We start from the raw sequence: 19,726 nt of genomic DNA on the forward strand, positions 1-19,726 counted from the left end.
GCTTTCAGTGCATTCCTCTGGATGTTTGTCTAGTCGTGGTTGGTTTCAGTCCTCTGGATGTTTATCTAGTCATGGTTGGTTTCAGTCCTCTGGATGTTTATCCAGTAGTGGTTTAGTGCAATCCTCTGGATGTTTATCTAGTCGTGGTTGGTTTCAGTCCTCTGGATGTTTATCCAGTCGTGGTTTAGTGCATTCCTCTGGATGTTTATCCAGTCGTGGTTTAGTGCATTCCTCTGGATGTTTGTCTAGTCGTGGTTGGTTTCAGTCCTCTGGACGTTTATCTAGTCGTGGTTTCAGTGCATTCCTCTGGATGTTTATCTAGTCGTGGTTGGTTTCAGTCCTCTGGATGTTTATCTAGTCGTGGTTGGTTTCAGTCCTCTGGATGTTTATCTAGTCGTGGTTGGTTTCAGTGCATTCCTCTGGACGTTTATCTAGTCATGGTTTCAGTGCATTCCTCTGAATGTTTATCTAGTCGTGGTTTCAGTGCATTCCTCTGGATGTTTATCTAGTCGTGGTTGGTTTCAGTGCATTCCTCTGGATGTTTATCTAGTCGTGGTTTCAGTGCATTCCTCTGGACGTTTATCTAGTTGTGGTTTCAGTCCTCTGGATGTTTATCTAGTCATGGTTTCAGTGCAATCCTCTGGACGTTTATCTAGTCGTGGTTTCAGTGCATTCCTCTGGATGTTTATCTAGTCGTGGTTTCAGTGCATTCCTCTGGACGTTTATCTAGTCGTGGTTTCAGTCCTCTGGATGTTTATCTAGTCGTGGTTGGTTTCAGTGCATTCCTCTGGACGTTTATCTAGTCGTGGTTTCAGTGCATTCCTCTGGATGTTTATCTAGTCGTGGTTGGTTTCAGTCCTCTGGATGTTTGTCTAGTCGTGGTTGGTTTCAGTCCTCTGGATGTTTATCTAGTCATGGTTTCAGTGCATTCCTCTGGATGTTTATCTATTCGTGGTTTCAGTGCATTCCTCTGGATGTTGATCTAGTCGTGGTTTCAGTGCATTCCTCTGGATGTTTATCTAGTCGTGGTTGGTTTCAGTCCTCTGGATGTTTACCTAGTCGTGGTTTCAGTGCATTCCTCTGGACGTTTATCTAGTCGTGGTTTCAGTGCATTCCTCTGGATGTTTAGCTAGTCGTGGTTGGTTTCAGTCCTCTGGATGTTTATCTAGTCGTGGTTTCAGTGCATTCCTCTGGATGTTTATCTAGTCGTGGTTTCAGTGCATTCCTCTGGACATTTATCTAGTCGTGGTTTCAGTCCTCTGGATGTTTATCTAGTCGTGGTTGGTTTCAGTCCTCTGGATGTTTATCTAGTCGTGGTTGGTTTTAGTCCTCTGGATGTTTATCCAGTCGTGGTTTAGTGCATTCCTCTGGATGTTTATCTAGTCGTGGTTGGTTTCAGTCCTCTGGATGTTTATCCAGTCGTGGTTGGTTTCAGTGCATTCCTCTGGACGTTTATCTAGTCGTGGTTTCAGTGCACACCTCTGGACGTTTATCTAGTCGTGGTTTCAGTGCATTCCTCTGGATGTTTAGCTAGTCGTGGTTGGTTTCAGTCCTCCGGTTGTTTATCTAGTCGTTGTTTCAGTGCATTCCTCTGGACGTTTATCTAGTCGTGGTTTCAGTCCTCTGGATGTTTATCTAGTCATGGTTTCAGTGCATTCCTCTGGACGTTTATCTAGTCGTGGTTTCAGTGCATTCCTATGGACGTTTATCTAGTCGTGGTTTCAGTGCATTCCTCTGGATGTTTATCTAGTCATGGTTTCAGTGCATTCCTCTGGATGTTTATCTAGTCGTGGTTTCAGTGCATTCCTCTGGACGTTTATCTAGTCGTGGTTTCAGTCCTCTGGATGTTTATCTAGTCGTGGTTGGTTTCAGTCCTCTGGATGTTTATCTAGTCGTGGTTGGTTTCAGTCCTCTGGATGTTTATCCAGTCGTGGTTTAGTGCATTCCTCTGGATGTTTATCTAGTCGTGGTTGGTTTCAGTCCTCTGGATGTTTATCCAGTCGTGGTTTAGTGCATTCCTCTGGATGTTTATCCAGTCGTGGTTTAGTGCATTCCTCTGGATGTCTATCTAGTCGTGGTTGGTTTCAGTGCATTCCTCTGGATGTTTATCTAGTCGTGGTTGGTTTCAGTGCATTCCTCTGGACGTTTATCTAGTCGTGGTTTCAGTGCATTCCTCTGGATGTTTATATAGTCGTGGTTGGTTTCAGTGCATTCCTCTGGATGTTTATCTAGTCGTGGTTGGTTTCAGTCCTCTGGACGTTTATCTAGTCATGGTTTCAGTGCATTCCTCTGGATGTTTATCTAGTCGTGGTTTCAGTGCATTCCTCTGGACGTTTATCTAGTCGTGGTTGGTTTCAGTGCATTCCTCTGGATGTTTATCTAGTCGTGGTTGGTTTCAGTCCTCTGGATGTTTATCTAGTCGTGGTTTCAGTGCATTCCTCTGGATGTTTATCTAGTCGTGGTTGGTTTCAGTCCTCTGGATGTTTATCTAGTCGTGGTTGGTTTCAGTGCATTCCTCTGGACTTTTATCTAGTCGTGGTTGGTTTCAGTGCATTCCTCTGGATGTTTATCTGGTCGTGGTTGGTTTCAGTCCTCTGGATGTTTATCTAGTCGTGGTTTCAGTGCATTCCTCTGGATGTTTATCTAGTCGTGGTTGGTTTCAGTCCTCTGGATGTTTATCTAGTCGTGGTTGGTTTCAGTCCTCTGGATGTTTATCTAGTCGTGGTTTCAGTGCATTCCTCTGGATGTTTATCTAGTCGAGGTTTCAGTCCTCTGGATGTTTATCTAGTCATCGTTTCAGTGCATTCCTCTGGATGTTTATCTAGTCGTGGTTTCAGTGCATTCCTCTGGACGTTTATCTAGTCGTGGTTTCAGTGCATTCCTCTGGATGTTTATCTAGTCGTGGTTTCAGTGCATTCCTCTGGATGTTTATCTAGTCGTGGTTGGTTTCAGTCCTCTGGATGTTTACCTAGTCGTGCTTTCAGTGCATTCCTCTGGATGTTTGTCTAGTCGTGGTTGGTTTCAGTCCTCTGGATGTTTATCTAGTCATGGTTGGTTTCAGTCCTCTGGATGTTTATCCAGTAGTGGTTTAGTGCAATCCTCTGGATGTTTATCTAGTCGTGGTTGGTTTCAGTCCTCTGGATGTTTATCCAGTCGTGGTTTAGTGCATTCCTCTGGATGTTTATCCAGTCGTGGTTTAGTGCATTCCTCTGGATGTTTGTCTAGTCGTGGTTGGTTTCAGTCCTCTGGACGTTTATCTAGTCGTGGTTTCAGTGCATTCCTCTGGATGTTTATCTAGTCGTGGTTGGTTTCAGTCCTCTGGATGTTTATCTAGTCGTGGTTGGTTTCAGTGCATTCCTCTGGACGTTTATCTAGTCATGGTTTCAGTGCATTCCTCTGAATGTTTATCTAGTCGTGGTTTCAGTGCATTCCTCTGGATGTTTATCTAGTCGTGGTTGGTTTCAGTGCATTCCTCTGGATGTTTATCTAGTCGTGGTTTCAGTGCAATCCTCTGGACGTTTATCTAGTCGTGGTTTCAGTCCTCTGGATGTTTATCTAGTCATGGTTTCAGTGCAATCCTCTGGACGTTTATCTAGTCGTGGTTTCAGTGCATTCCTCTGGATGTTTATCTAGTCGTGGTTTCAGTGCATTCCTCTGGACGTTTATCTAGTCGTGGTTTCAGTCCTCTGGATGTTTATCTAGTCGTGGTTGGTTTCAGTGCATTCCTCTGGACGTTTATCTAGTCGTGGTTTCAGTGCATTCCTCTGGATGTTTATCTAGTCGTGGTTGGTTTCAGTCCTCTGGATGTTTATCTAGTCGTGGTTTCAGTGCATTCCTCTGGATGTTTATCTAGTCGTGGTTGGTTTCAGTCCTCTGGATGTTTGTCAAGTCGTGGTTGGTTTCAGTCCTCTGGATGTTTATCTAGTCATGGTTTCAGTGCATTCCTCTGGATGTTTATCTAGTCGTGGTTTCAGTGCATTCCTCTGGATGTTGATCTAGTCGTGGTTTCAGTGCATTCCTCTGGATGTTTATCTAGTCGTGGTTGGTTTCAGTCCTCTGGATGTTTACCTAGTCGTGGTTTCAGTGCATTCCTCTGGACGTTTATCTAGTCGTGGTTTCAGTGCATTCCTCTGGATGTTTAGCTAGTCGTGGTTGGTTTCAGTCCTCTGGATGTTTATCTAGTCGTGGTTTCAGTGCATTCCTCTGGATGTTTATCTAGTCGTGGTTTCAGTGCATTCCTCTGGACGTTTATCTAGTCGTGGTTTCAGTCCTCTGGATGTTTATCTAGTCGTGGTTGGTTTCAGTCCTCTGGATGTTTATCTAGTCGTGGTTGGTTTTAGTCCTCTGGATGTTTATCCAGTCGTGGTTTAGTGCATTCCTCTGGATGTTTATCTAGTCGTGGTTGGTTTCAGTCCTCTGGATGTTTATCCAGTCGTGGTTGGTTTCAGTGCATTCCTCTGGACGTTTATCTAGTCGTGGTTTCAGTGCACACCTCTGGACGTTTATCTAGTCGTGGTTTCAGTGCATTCCTCTGGATGTTTATCTAGTCGTGGTTGGTTTCAGTCCTCTGGATGTTTATCTAGTCGTGGTTGGTTTCAGTCCTCTGGATGTTTATCTAGTCGTGGTTTCAGTCCTCTGGATGTTTATCTAGTCGTGGTTGGTTTCAGTGCATTCCTCTGGACGTTTATCTAGTCGTGGTTGGTTTCAGTGCATTCCTCTGGACGTTTATCTAGTCGTGGTTTCAGTGCATTCCTCTGGATGTTTATCTAGTCATGGTTTCAGTGCATTCCTCTGGACGTTTATCTAGTCATGGTTTCAGTGCATTCCTCTGGATGTTTATCTAGTCGTGGTTTCAGTGCATTCCTCTGAATGTTTATCTAGTCGTGGTTGGTTTCAGTGCATTCCTCTGGATGTCTATCTAGTTATGGTTGGTTTCAGTGCATTCCTCTGGATGTTTATCTAGTTGTGGTTGGTTTCAGTGCATTCCTCTGGACGTTTATCTAGTTGTGGTTGGTTTCAGTGCATTCCTCTGGATGTTTATCTAGTCGTGGTTGGTTTCAGTGCATTCCTCTGGATGTTTATCTAGTCGTGGTTGGTTTCAGTCCTCTGGACGTTTATCTAGTCATGGTTTCAGTGCATTCCTCTGGATGTTTATCTAGTCGTGGTTTCTGTGCATTCCTCTGGACGTTTATCTAGTCGTGGTTGGTTTCAGTGCATTCCTCTGGATGTTTATCTAGTCGTGGTTCGTTTCAGTCCTCTGGATGTTTATCTAGTTGTGGTTTCAGTGCATTCCTCTTGACGTTTATCTAGTTGTGGTTTCAGTGCATTCCTCTTGACGTTTATCTAGTCGTGGTTGGTTTCAGTCCTCTGGATGTTTATCTAGTCGTGGTTGGTTTCAGTGCATTCCTCTGGACGTTTATCTAGTCGTGGTTTCAGTGCATTCCTCTGGATGTTTATCTAGTCGTGGTTGGTTTCAGTCCTCTGGATGTTTATCTAGTCGTGGTTTCAGTGCATTCCTCTGGACGTTTATCTAGTCGTGGTTTCAGTCCTCTGGATGTTTATCTAGTCATGGTTTCAGTGCATTCCTCTGGACGTTTATCTAGTCGTGGTTTCAGTGCATTCCCCTGGACGTTTATCTAGTCGTGGTTTCAGTGCATTCCTCTGGATGTTTATCTAGTCATGGTTTCAGTGCATTCCTCTGGATGTTTATCTAGTCGTGGTTTCAGTGCATTCCTCTGGATGTTTATCTAGTCGAGGTTTCAGTCCTCTGGATGTTTATCTAGTCATGGTTTCAGTGCATTCCTCTGGACGTTTATCTAGTCGTGGTTTCAGTGCATTCCTCTGGATGTTTATCTAGTCGTGGTTTCAGTGCATTACTCTGGATGTTTATCTAGTCGTGGTTTCAGTCCTCTGGATGTTTATCTAGTCATGGTTTCAGTGCATTCCTCTGGATGTTTATCTAGTCGTGGTTGGTTTCAGTCCTCTGGACGTTTATCTAGTCGTGGTTGGTTTCAGTCCTCTGGATGTTTATCTAGTCGTGGTTTCAGTGCATTCCTCTGGATGTTTATCTAGTCGTGGTTTCAGTGCATTACTCTGGATGTTTATCTAGTCGTGGTTTCAGTGCATTCCTCTGGATGTTTATCTAGTCGTGGTTGGTTTCAGTCCTCTGGATGTTTGTCTAGTCGTGGTTGGTTTCAGTCCTCTGGATGTTTATCTAGTCATGGTTTCAGTGCATTCCTCTGGATGTTTATCTAGTCGTGGATTCAGTGCATTCCTCTGGATGTTTATCTAGTCGTGGTTTCAGTGCATTACTCTGGATGTTTATCTAGTCGTGGTTTCAGTCCTCTGGATGTTTATCTAGTCATGGTTTCAGTGCATTCCTCTTGATGTTTATCTAGTCGTGGTTGGTTTCAGTCCTCTGGACGTTTATCTAGTCGTGGTTGGTTTCAGTCCTCTGGATGTTTGTCTAGTCGTGGTTGGTTTCAGTCCTCTGGATGTTTATCTAGTCATGGTTTCAGTGCATTCCTCTGGATGTTTATCTAGTCGTGGTTTCAGTGCATTCCTCTGGATGTTTGTCTAGTCGTGGTTGGTTTCAGTCCTCTGGATGTTTATCCAGTCGTGGTTTAGTGCATTCCTCTGGATGTTTATCTAGTCGTGGTTGGTTTCAGTCCTCTGGATGTTTATCCAGTCGTGGTTTAGTGCATTCCTCTGGATGTTTATCCAGTCGTGGTTTAGTGGATTCCTCTGGATGTTTGTCTAGTCGTGGTTGGTTTCAGTCCTCTGGACGTTTATCTAGTCATGGTTTCAGTGCATTCCTCTGGATGTTTATCTAGTCGTGGTTGGTTTCAGTCCTCTGGATGTTTATCTAGTCGTGGTTGGTTTCAGTCCTCTGGATGTTTATCTAGTCATGGTTTCAGTGAAATCCTCTGGATGTTTATCTAGTCGTGGTTGGTTTCAGTGCATTCCTCTGGATGTTTATCTAGTCATGGTTTCAGTGCATTCCTCTGAATGTTTATCTAGTCGTGGTTTCAGTGCATTCCTCTGGATGTTTATCTAGTCGTGGTTGGTTTCAGTGCCTTCCTCTGGATGTTTATCTAGTCGTGGTTTCAGTGCATTCCTCTGGACGTTTATCTAGTCGTGGTTTCAGTCCTCTGGATGTTTATCTAGTCATGGTTTCAGTGCAATCCTCTGGACATTTATCTAGTCGTGGTTTCAGTGCATTCCTCTGGATGTTTATCTAGTCGTGGTTTCAGTGCATTCCTCTGGACGTTTATCTAGTCGTGGTTTCAGTCCTCTGGATGTTTATCTAGTCGTGGTTGGTTTCAGTGCAATCCTCTGGACGTTTATCTAGTCGTGGTTTCAGTGCATTCCTCTGGATGTTGATCTAGTCGTGGTTTCAGTGCATTCCTCTGGATGTTTATCTAGTCGTGGTTTCAGTGCATTCCTCTGGATATTTATCTAGTCGTGGTTGGTTTCAGTCCTCTGGATGTTTACCTAGTCGTGGTTTCAGTGCATTCCTCTGGATGTTTATCTAGTCGTGGTTTCAGTGCATTCCTCTGGATGTTTATCTAGTCGTGGTTGGTTTTAGTCCTCTGGATGTTTATCTAGTCGTGGTTGGTTTCAGTCCTCTGGATGTTTATCTAGTCGTGGTTGGTTTCAGTCCTCTGGATGTTTACCTAGTCGTGGTTTCAGTGCATTCCTCTGGATGTTTATCTAGTCGTGGTTTCAGTGCATTCCTCTGGATGTTTATCTAGTCGTGGTTGGTTTTAGTCCTCTGGATGTTTATCTAGTCGTGGTTGGTTTCAGTCCTCTGGATGTTTATCTAGTCGTGGTTGGTTTCAGTCCTCTGGATGTTTATCTAGTCGTGGTTGGTTTCAGTCCTCTGGATGTTTATCTAGTCGTGGTTGGTTTCAGTCCTCTGGATGTTTATCTAGTCGTGGTTGGTTTCAGTCCTCTGGCTCAGTAGTGTGTTTTATTTTTTTATTTTTTTTTATTTCACCTTTATTTAACCAGGTAGGCTAGTTGAGAACAAGTTCTCATTTGCAACTGCGACCTGGCCAAGATAAAGCATAGCAGTGTGAACAGACAACACAGAGTTACACATGGAGGAAACAATTAACAAGTCAATAACACAGTAGAAAAAAAGGAGAGTCTATATACATTGTGTGCAAAAGGCATGAGGAGGTAGGTGAATAATTCTCAACATCATGATATAATTTGTATTCATTTTTTGTCATAGTTATGCCTATGTCTGTGTGCATTTGTCTACCACTATGTGTAGCTGTTAGCGGTGATGCTGATGACAACCATCAGAAAATGTCTTTGATTTTTCTCAGGCTTCAAAAGTGGTCTCCTGATGTGGTTTAAGTATTGTTGTGGACTTAGAACATCCAATGTTTTTTCTTCTTCTATTAACAGTGTGATTTAAAGAGAAAAATAGGGACAAATCAAAAACCTGGAAAAGTCAACAGAGAAAAGAATTTTCTAATTCAAAATTAATGGAACAAAAAACAGAATTGGGTAAAAAAAATAAAATGGATTTGATAGGGTCCTAAATATTAGATTAGATAGATGTTATAGAGCCATACATATTCTATACATCTCTCATTACTGGGTTATCTAGGGATAGTGTAGAGTAACAGCTGTATCCTGAAGTGACCTTTAACCTCCCTGCTCCTCAATACTTCTTCCACTGGATCAAAGCTTCAGCCAAGTAGGATACATTATAGTGACAACACATGGAGGTGGGTTGGATATAGTCATGGTAGGATACGTGATAGTGGCAACACATGGAGTTGGGTTGGATATAGTCATGGTAGGATACATGATAGTGGCAACACATGGAGTTGGGTTGGATATAGTCATGGAAGGATACATGATAGTGGCAACACATGGAGTTGGGTTGGATATAGTCATGGTAGGATACATGATAGTGGCAACACATGGAGTAGGGTTGGATACAGTCATGGTAGGATGCATGATAGTGACAACACATGGAGTTGGGTTGGATATAGTCATGGTAGGATACATGATAGTGACAACACATGGAGTAGGGTTGGATATAGTCATGGAAGGATACATGATAGTGACAACACATGGAGTTGGGTTGGATATAGTCATGGTAGGATACATGATAGTGACAACACATGGAGTTGGGTTGGATATAGTCATGGTAGGATACATGATAGTGACAACACATGGAGTTGGGTTGGATATAGTCATGGTAGGATAAATGTGAATATGAATTAATGCCCCCATTTCAGATGACTCTGACATTTTTCTTGTACCCAATGATTTATGAATGAACTTGCTTGGTCGGTCCATGTCCTCATGGTGGTTTTACAGATGTGTTTAATACGTTTTATGTACATAATGGATTAGAACACATGAAATGCACATTGTTATAATTGGTACCACTTGTTTTCCCTCGACAATATATTAGATGCGTGGAACATATGGAACATACATGAAATGGGATATCAGCCAACTCAGTGACAACAGAACACTGTACAACCTTAACTATGGAGTGAAATGGGACATCAGCCAACTCAGTGACAACAGAACACTGTACAACCTTAACTATGGAGTGAAATGGGACATCAGCCAACTCAGTGACAACAGAACACTGTACAACCTTAACTATGGAGTGAAATGGGACATCAGCCAACTCAGTGACAACAGAACACTGTACAACCTTAACTATGGAGTGAAATGGGACATCAGCCAACTCAGTGACAACAGAACACTGTACAACCTTAACTATAGAGTGAAATGGGACATCAGCCAACTCAGTGACAACAGAACACTGTACAACCTTAACTATGGAGTGAAATGGGACATCAGCCAACTCAGTGACAACAGAACACTGTACAACCTTAACTATGGAGTGAAATGGGACATCAGCCAACTCAGTGACAACAGAACACTGTACAACCTTAACTATAGAGTGAAATGGGACATCAGCCAACTCAGTGACAACAGAACACTGTACAACCTTAACTATGGAGTGAAATGGGACATCAGCCAACTCAGTGACAACAGAACACTGTACAACCTTAACTATGGAGTGAAATGGGACATCAGCCAACTCAGTGACAACAGAACACTGTACAACCTTAACTAACTGGATTTAGGTTGCCAGTTCGGTGAAGAAAAAAAAAAGACCTGATGTTCATGGCTTTTTACAAATCCAATCAGTTTTCCACATTAATCAAACATCACATAGATTTGTTTTGTAGAAATGACGTGGAAACAAAGTTTATTCAACCAGTGGGAGGCTTGTAAATCACCCCAGGAAAATAAAACAAAGAACTCTTCATTGAGACAATAATAAACAGCAATCCTTGGGAGAGATGTGGTGGATATTATAAAATAAGGATCTGCTGGAGTCCAAGTCAAACCAAGATTCTTTATTTCTGAGCTCAGAGAGAATAACACACAGAGTTTAAAAAAAAGACCATTTAAACACATGGAATCTGATCTACTCCATATTCAAATTGACATACTCCATATTCACTTCATGGTTTGTTGTACAATTACATTTCATATGGTATAAACAGGTAAACACATTCTCAGTCAACAATATAAGACAACGGGGCCACTGTGTATGTTCTCTGACGAAGTCCATGTGAAGTGAAATATCAATATTCACACTAGAAGTAATTATTCTCTCCTGTGTGGATTCTCACATGACTTTTAAGTGACTGTGATGAGTAATATGTCTTCCCACAGTCTGAGCATTTGAAAGGCTTCTCCCCTGTGTGTATTCGCTCATGAGTTGTCAGCATTCCTGAGACCTTAAAACTCTTTCCACACCAGGCACAATGGTATGGCTTCTCCCCTGTGTGTATTTGCTCATGACATTTCAGTTGTCCTAAGCGGCTAAAACTCTTTCCGCACTGGGCGCAAAGGTATGGCTTCTCCCCAGTGTGTATTCGCTCATGAGATTTCATGTTTCCTAAGTGGTTAAAACTCTTTCCACACTGGGCACAATGGTGTAGCTTCTCTGCTGTGTGTTTCCTCACATGTCTTTTCAGACTTCCTAACTTGGTAAAACTCTTTCCAATCTGGGAGCAGAGGTGTTGTCTTGCCGGTTTGGAAGTCCCTGGTTCCTCCGGGTTTGTTTTTTCTCCTGCCAAAACAGTGTTTATTTAAAGACCTGAATGAAACCTCTACATTATAAAACTAGCTGTATGATATAGAACACGACCTAGACACTTCCTTAAACCTAAAATAGGTAAAGAAGTAATTTTGTGTGGAAGTCCAAAACTTAGAGACAGACACAAAGCACAGTAAGGTCTCCCCATTGTGGATTTGGGAAGATGTTACAAAAACTATAAAAATACAACATGTAAAATGTTGGACCCATGTTTCATGAGCTGAAAAAAAAGATCATAGAATTCTTCACTTATTCACAAAAGCTTCATTCTCTCAAATTTGGTGCACACATTTGTTTATAACCCTGTTAGTGAACATTTCTCCTTTTACAAGATAATCTATCCTCCAGGTGTGGCATATCAAGAAGCTGATTAAACAGCATGATCATTACACAGGTGCACCTTGTGCTGGGGAGAATAAAAGGCCACTCTAAAATGTGCAGTTTTGTCACACAACACCACAGATGTCTCAAGTTTTGAGGGAGTGTGCAATTGGCATGCTGACTTCTGATATCTACTGGAGCTGTTGCCAGAGAATGTAATGTTAATATCTCTACCATATGCCGCCTCCAACGTTGTTTTAGAGAATTTGGCAGTACATCAGACCGGTCTCACAACCACAGACCACATATAACGACGCCAGCCCAGGACCTCCACATCGTCTGAGACGAGCCACCCGAGTTGTATTCCTCTTTGTAATGAGGCCGGACAGATGATGAACCTGAGGAGTATTTAGCTCTGTAACAAAGCCCTTTTGTGGGGGAAAACAAATTGTCATTGGCTGGGCCTGGCTCCGCAGTTGGTGGGCTGGTGGGTGTTTATATTTTTGTTCTGTATATACAGCTGAAGTCAGAAGTTTCCATACACCTTAGCCAAATACATTTAAACTCAGTTTTTCACAATTCCTGACATTTAATCCTAGTAAAAATTCCCTGTCAAATTATGTCAATTAGCCTACCAGAAGCTTCTAAAGCCATGACATCATTTTCTGGAATTTTCAAAACTGTTTAAAGGCACAGTCAACTTGGTGTATGTAAACTTCTGACCCACTGGAATTGTGGTACAGTGAATAGTGAATTATAAGTGAAATAATCTGACTGTAAACAATTGTTGGAAAAATGACTTGTGTCATGCACACAGATGTCCTAACCGACTTGCCAAAACTATAGTTTGTTAAACAATACATTTTTGGAGTGGTTGAAAAACTAGTTTTAATGACTCCAACCTAAGTGTATGTAAACTCATTTTAATGACTCTAACCTAAGTGTATGTAAACTAGTTTTAATGACTCCAACCTAAGTGTATGTAAACTCATTTTAATGACTCTAACCTAAGTGTATGTAAACTAGTTTTAATGACTCCAACCTAAGTGTATGTAAACTAGTTTTAATGACTCCAACCTAAGTGTATGTAAACAAGTTTTAATGACTCCAACCTAAGTGTATGTAAACTAGTTTTAATGACTCCAACCTAAGTGTATGTAAACTAGTTTTAATGACTCCAACCTAAGTGTATGTAAACTAGTTTTAATGACTCCAACCTAAGTGTATGTAAACGAGTTTTAATGACTCCAACCTGAGTGTATGTAAACTAGTTTTAATGACTCCAACCTAAGTGTATGTAAAGCTTCCGACTTCAACTTTATGTCCATCTTCTCAAGGGTCTGTTTCACAAGGTCCACAAAGTCCTGTCCAGTCGATGACTCAGTCAATGACCGTAATGAGTCTCTCGTGGACAACATCAGTGACATATCGCAGAACTACTGCACACTGGTCTTTGGATGTTAAATCCTGTGTTGTGCCCATTTGTACTGAGAACATCCCTGCTGAGAACATCCCTGCCATGGATTTTCAGTGCTTTCGCTGTCCCTTTCTATTTTCCCTGTACTGTGCACTGAACCTCTCTCTCTCTGCACATCTGGTTGCTCTGAACCTCTCTCTCTGCACATATTGTTGCTCTGAACCTCTCTCTCTCTCTCTGCACATCTGGTTGCTCTGACCCTCTCTCTCTGCACATCTTGTTGCTCTGAACCTCTCTCTCTCTCTGCACATCTGGTTGCTCTGAACCGCTCTCTCTCTCTCTCTGCACATCTGGTTGCTCTGAACCTCTCTCTCTGCACATATTGTTGCTCTGAACCTCTCTCTCTCTCTCTCTGCACATCTGGTTGCTCTGAACCTCTCTCTCTGCACATCTTGTTGCTCTGAACCTCTCTCTCTCTCTGCACATCTGGTTGCTCTGAACCTCTCTCTCTCTCTCTCTCTGCACATCTGGTTGCTCTGAACCTCTCTCTCTCTCTCTGCACATCTGGTTGCTCTGAACCTCTCTCTCTCTGCACATCTGGTTGCTCTGAACCTCTCTCTCTCTCTGCACATCTGGTTGCTCTGAACCTCTCTCTCTCTGCACATCTGGTTGCTCTGAACCTCTCTCTCTGCACATCTGGTTGCTCTGAACCTCTCTCTCTCTGCACATCTGGTTGCTCTGAACCTCTCTCTCTGCACATCTGGTTGCTCTGAACCTCTCTCTCTGCACATCTGGTTGCTCTGAACCTCTCCCTATCTCTCTCTCTCTGCACATCTTGTTGCTCTGAACCTCTCTCTCTCTCTCTCTCTGCACATCTGGTTGCTGTGAACCTCTCTCTCTCTGCACATCTGGTTGCTCTGAACCTCTCCCTCTCTCTCTGCACATCTGGTTGCTCTGAACCTCTCCCTCTCTCTCTGCACATCTGGTTGCTTTGAACCTCTCCCTCTCTCTGCACATCTGGTTGCTCTGAACCCCTCTCTCTGCACATCTGGTTGCTCTGAACCTCTCCCTCTCTCTCTGCACATCTGGTTGCTCTGAACCTCTCTCTCTCCCTCTCTGCACATCTGGTTGCTCTGAACCTCTCTCTCCCTCTCTGCACATCTGGTTGCTCTGAACCTCTCCCTCTCTCTCTCTGCACATCTTGTTGCTCTGAACCTCTCTCTCTCTGCACATCTGGTTGCTCTGAACCTCTCCCTCTCTCTCTGCACATCTGGTTGCTCTGAACCTCTCCCTCTCTCTCTGCACATCTGGTTGCTCTGAACCTCTCCCTCTCTCTCTGCACATCTGGTTGCTCTGAACCTCTCCCTCTCTCTGCACATCTGGTTGCTCTGAACCTCTCTCTCTCTCTCTCTCTGCACATCTTGTTGCTCTGAACCTCTCCCTCTCTGCACATCTTGTTGCTCTGAACCTCTCCCTCTCTCTCTCTGCACACCTGGTTGCTCTGAACCTCTCTGCACATCTGGTTGCTCTGAACCTCTCTGCACATCTGGTTGCTCTGAACCTCTCTCTCTCTGCACATCTGGTTGCTCTGCAGAATGAGATTAACATTGTAAATAACCTACACGTAAACGTGTATTACTTGTGCAAGTCATCGATTGTATAATCTCATAAATAAAGCACATATTGATTAATCTAAAATCCTAAAAAAAAGCCTAGATGTTTAGGTTTGTGCTCTTAAGTTGTAGCTGAAGGTTCCTGCTCTGAGTCTGACTCTGAACTGACCACCATCTCCAGTTCAGCAGGAGCACCTGAAGCTCTAGTGCTGCTGCTTCCTTCCTTCCTCCACCTTTGCAAAGAAAATACTCTTGTCATACTCACTATCATTAGTGTATCAGTAGGCTACATTAATACATTGCAGGGAAAAATTTGAGAGACCCGATGTCCTTTTTGGCACGTGGACACTGCAACGAGAGCGTGAGAGTCGCATCAACTAATTCCTGCTCGCTATATTAACGCTGGTCAAGTTGACCATTCACAGCAGGCCAAAACGACCCTCAGGCCAAAACGACCCTCAGGCCAAAACGACCCTCAGGCCACCGGGAAATGTCCCGGTGCTCCCGACGGCCAGTCCACTGCTGTCAGGAGTTTTGCCTGTTCTACAGTCTTGTAAAGATAGGAGTTTGACTGGGACAGGCAATGTAACATCCATAACGTTCTCAGGAAAAGGTTTTGTAAAACACGCCCCTTACATCGGATCATCTTGAAACTTTCTGTCCAAAGCTAACTTTCATCAAGGTGTTATATGGTCTATAATTGGTTTCTCTCTAATGCTAACTTTCATCAAGGTTTTATATGGTCTATTGGTTTCTCTCTAAAGCTAACTTTCATCAAGGTGTTATATGGTCTATAATTGGTTTCTCTCTATAGCTAACTTTCATCAAGGTTTTATATGGTCTATTGGTTTCTCTCTAAAGCTAACTTTCATCAAGGTTTTATATGGTCTATTGGTTTCTCTCTAAAGCTAACTTTCATCAATGTTTTATATGTAGGTCTATTGGTTTCTCTCTTTTCATTGGCAGAATCCTTTTTCAGTGTTATGATATCCATATCCACCAGTCTATCTTCCTGTCAACTAACAGAACTCCACTGGTTGTCCTGGTAACAGATACCAGTGGGCAGATCTATTGTATTTGTTCAAACTAAACTACAGCACTTACTTTGATGTGTCGAATCTGATCCGTTCTTCTCTGCTCCTCCTTTCACAGTTCCACTCAGCCCCGTTGTTTTCCTGCAGTCCACCAGCAGCACAGACAACCTCTTCATACCCAGCAGTAAGGTGCTACCGGGAGAGGCACGACACATGGACTCTGGGAGGGACGAAGGGCTAGCGTTGTCCTGGTAACCATAAAGAGGGGACACAGACACATATCATTATGGATGCTGATGTCACTGTTGTCATGAAGTGCTCTACAGAAACCCAGCCCAGCCCCCGATAGAGCAAGCTGTTTGCTAGACCAGACCAAGCTGTATGCTAGACCAGACCAAGCTGTATGCTAGACCAGACCAAGCTGTACCATCTGTTGTTCTGATCCGGAGAGACTCTTCTCGGACTCGTCAGCATCAGGATGTTGTTGAGGCTTCTTCCCAGAGGATCCACCATAGTCATGTCTCTCTCCTGTGTGAAAAGGGCCTAAAATGCAAATGTAAAAGGGTCGTTCCACAAAATGGTGCCTTTTGCATCCCTTTGATATAAGTAAAAATGATGCTCCAATATTGCATTTTTAAAGCCTGTTGTATTAGATGAGGTGCACTTTAATGTTGACCACATGGATAATTCAATACATCTCATTTGAAAGTCCCAGAAATATATCTACCAAACTGAAACTTCAACAATTCCTACAGTACTGAACAACATATTCAAGTGTAGAACTTCAGTAGAATGCCCCTTAAAACCCCACATTAGTTCAACAACGGCATAGTTTGTGCCCCTGTTTAAGACAGTACTCACTGGTGTTAATCTGATATTCCGTCTCCCCCTCTTTCACTCCCAAGACGTCTTCCTCCTTCACCTTTGAGACAGCATCCTCTTCCTCTTTAAAAGGTTCTTCCTCTGTTTCCTCAATAACATCATCTTCATCTTCCACGACAATGTTCAGTCCCAGAGCTTCATTCTCCATACAGCAGACCTCCTCTTCTTTAGCAAGGGAAGAGTAGTTTAGTGAACTCATGATCAGGGATGTTAGCTAGTTAGCATTAGCGACTAGCCTAGTGCTCGGCTCAGTATCAATCTTTAACACGTTTGCAAATTAAACAAGCAAATTAGGTTCAAGTTAACCAGTTGACACGTTAACTGAACTGTGTGTACAACACTGTGATTAGCTCATGTACATTAACATGGTCTAAAGCGTCAATGTTTCAGTTTTATGTTGGCTAGCAAGCTACCGAGGTGGTTGAAAGAGAAGCCGTGTTGTTGTTCCTGAAGAAGCGTCCCGTCCAGTCCATTATACGTCACGCAAGTAGCATCACCTGAAATATCCGCCATCTGCTGGCTGGAGTGGGTAACGCAGTTTGGAAACAATAGTTACGACACTTCTGTATTGGAAAGAACGTTATAATAATTTAACAATAAGTTGATATATTTTCTCTTCCGTCCTGTACACAGACGTAGAAGCTTAATATGAACATGTAGATGATGAATAAATACTTATATGAATAGGTAGTGTGTTAATACACATTTGCTCTGTTCAATTATTTACATTCGTTTTTATCTAAATGTGACGGTACTCTTCCCTGAAAGCTACGCTCTTTAAGATACAAATTCCTGTAAACCACACTTTTTCTCCATCCCTAACAAACACAGCTGATTAATCAAACTGCATTCTAAACTGAAGATCATGATTAGGTGATTATTGGAGTCTGGTGTGTTAGCTTGGGCTGGGGTAAAACTGTGACACTAATCAGGCCCTCGAGGACTGGAATTTCCCAACCCCGCTGTAAACAAGAGAGCAAATGTATCACATGCAAATAGCACTTGATTATCAGAGGTGTGTATTGTGACATCAGATAGAACTACTCAGACATTCCAAATATCCCTTGATTATCAGAGGGGTGTATTATGACATCAGAAAGAACTACTCAGACATTCCAAATATCACTTGATTATCAGAGGGGTGTATTATGACATCAGAAATAACTACTCAGACATTCCAAATATCACTTGATTATCAGAGGGGTGTATTATGACATCAGAAATAACTACTCAGACATTCCAAATCAGGCTTCATCCATATCATGAAGGTGGATATTAATTCAACAATTTCCAAAGTAATGACCGGGCTGATGGAAACAGGATATGCTTTTACACTTTTCTAAATGCCTCCAGAAGATTTGTTGGTTTGTTTTACATGGTGGGTCTTTTTGTGTCAGTAAAAATGTATGAGCGAGAAAAGGCGGTGGAAACTCCTTTATGCGCAAATATTTATATAATAACCATCATATCGAAGTTAACTTGGAGTCACGCGATGATATATTGTGTGGTCCTCCCACTACGACCTGGGAACCCATGTAGTTTATTAGGCTACAGATTAAATAAATGATGAACTTCACAGGGTGGTGAAAGTGCATGTGTTGAGCTTGATGCTCCTTTCCAAAACATTTTGAGGGTCTTCTTCTGGTGACATGATGATGATTGATGCTTGGTTGCCATTTGACAAATAAAATAATGTCGCTCTTATCCATAATAATCTCATCATGTCGGTAGCCTACCAACACTGTATCTGTGAGCTGCTTTTGGTCACATACACATGGTTAGCATATATTATTGGTCACATACACATGGTTATCAGATGTTATTGGTCACATACACATGGTTAGCAGATGTTATTGTGAGTGTAGTGAAATGCTTATGCTTCTAGATCCGACAGTGCACTCATTTTTCAACCACTCTACACATTTCTTGTTAACAAACTATAGTTTTGGCATGTCGGTTAGGACATCTGTGTTAATGACACAAGTCATTTTTTCAACAATTGTTTACAGACAGATTATTTCACAATCCCAGTGGGTCAGATGTTTACATACACTAAGTTGACTGTGCCTTGAAACAGCCTTGGAAAATTCCAGAAAATTATGTCATAGCTTTCGTAGCTTCTGATAGGCTAATTGACATCATTTGAGTCAATTGGAAGAGCACCTGTGTATGTATTTCAAGACCTACCTTGAAACTCAGTGCCTCTTTACTTGATATCATGGGAAAATAAATACAAATCTGCCAAGATCTCAGAAAAAAATGGTAGACCTCCACAAGTCTGGTTCATCCTTGGGAGCGATTTCCAAATGCCTGAAGGGGTCCTCTGGTCTGATGAAACAAAAATAGAACTGTTTGGCCATAATGACCATCGTTATGATCGGAGGAAAAAGGGGGACGCTTGCAAGCCGAAGAACACCATCCCAACCGTGAAGCACACAGGTGGCAGCATCACGTTGTGGGGGTGCTTCGCTGCAGGAAGGACTGGGGCACTTCACAAAATAGATGGCATCATGGGTGAGGAAAATTATGTGAATATATTGAAGCAACATCTCAAGACATCAGTCAGGAAGTTAAAGCTCGGTCGCAAATGGGTCTTTCAAATGTACAATGACGCCAAGCATACTTCCAAAGTTGTGGCAAAATGTCTTAAGGACAACAAAGTCAAGGTATTGGAGTGGGCATCACAACGCCCTGACCTTAATGCTATAGAAAACAGATCATTTTTACCCTTTTAAAAATAGTTATAGGGGGAGGTCCGGGGGATGTCTGTCTTTGAAAGGGTCATTGTAATATTTAAGATGTCTCCTTTAATGATGACGTAAACCTAAAAGTCAAGGGGTCTGAATACTTTCCAAAGAAACTGTAAGTGATTGAGGAGAGAGCATAATTGCTATATTCTAATTAAAATCATTGACCCATAAGGGACCACATGACCAAAGGAATGCGTGACCCATACAGAATTAAAACATTATTTATCTTAATGAGAAATATAATCAAATAAACAAATGTTTGCATAACCAAAGACATGAAAACAGGTGGGAACATTGTATTTAGTCAGGATTTCATAAGGCCAGGAATGTCATTGAGAATAACAATAGACAATAGTTAATGTTGCTAGTTTAGGGATGAAGATATTGAAGGTTTATCTATGTTAAGGATGTTTTTAATTTGACGTGGAAACAACGTTTATTCAACCAGTGGGAGGCTTGTAAATGCCCACAGGAAAGTGGAATGAGGAACTCTTCATTGAGACAATCATGAAACAGCAATCTGTGGGTGAGTTGTAGTGGATATTATAATA

The sequence above is a fragment of the Oncorhynchus nerka genome, linkage group LG15 (genome assembly GCF_034236695.1).
Source record: "Oncorhynchus nerka isolate Pitt River linkage group LG15, Oner_Uvic_2.0, whole genome shotgun sequence".
Classification (NCBI taxonomy): domain Eukaryota; kingdom Metazoa; phylum Chordata; class Actinopteri; order Salmoniformes; family Salmonidae; genus Oncorhynchus; species Oncorhynchus nerka.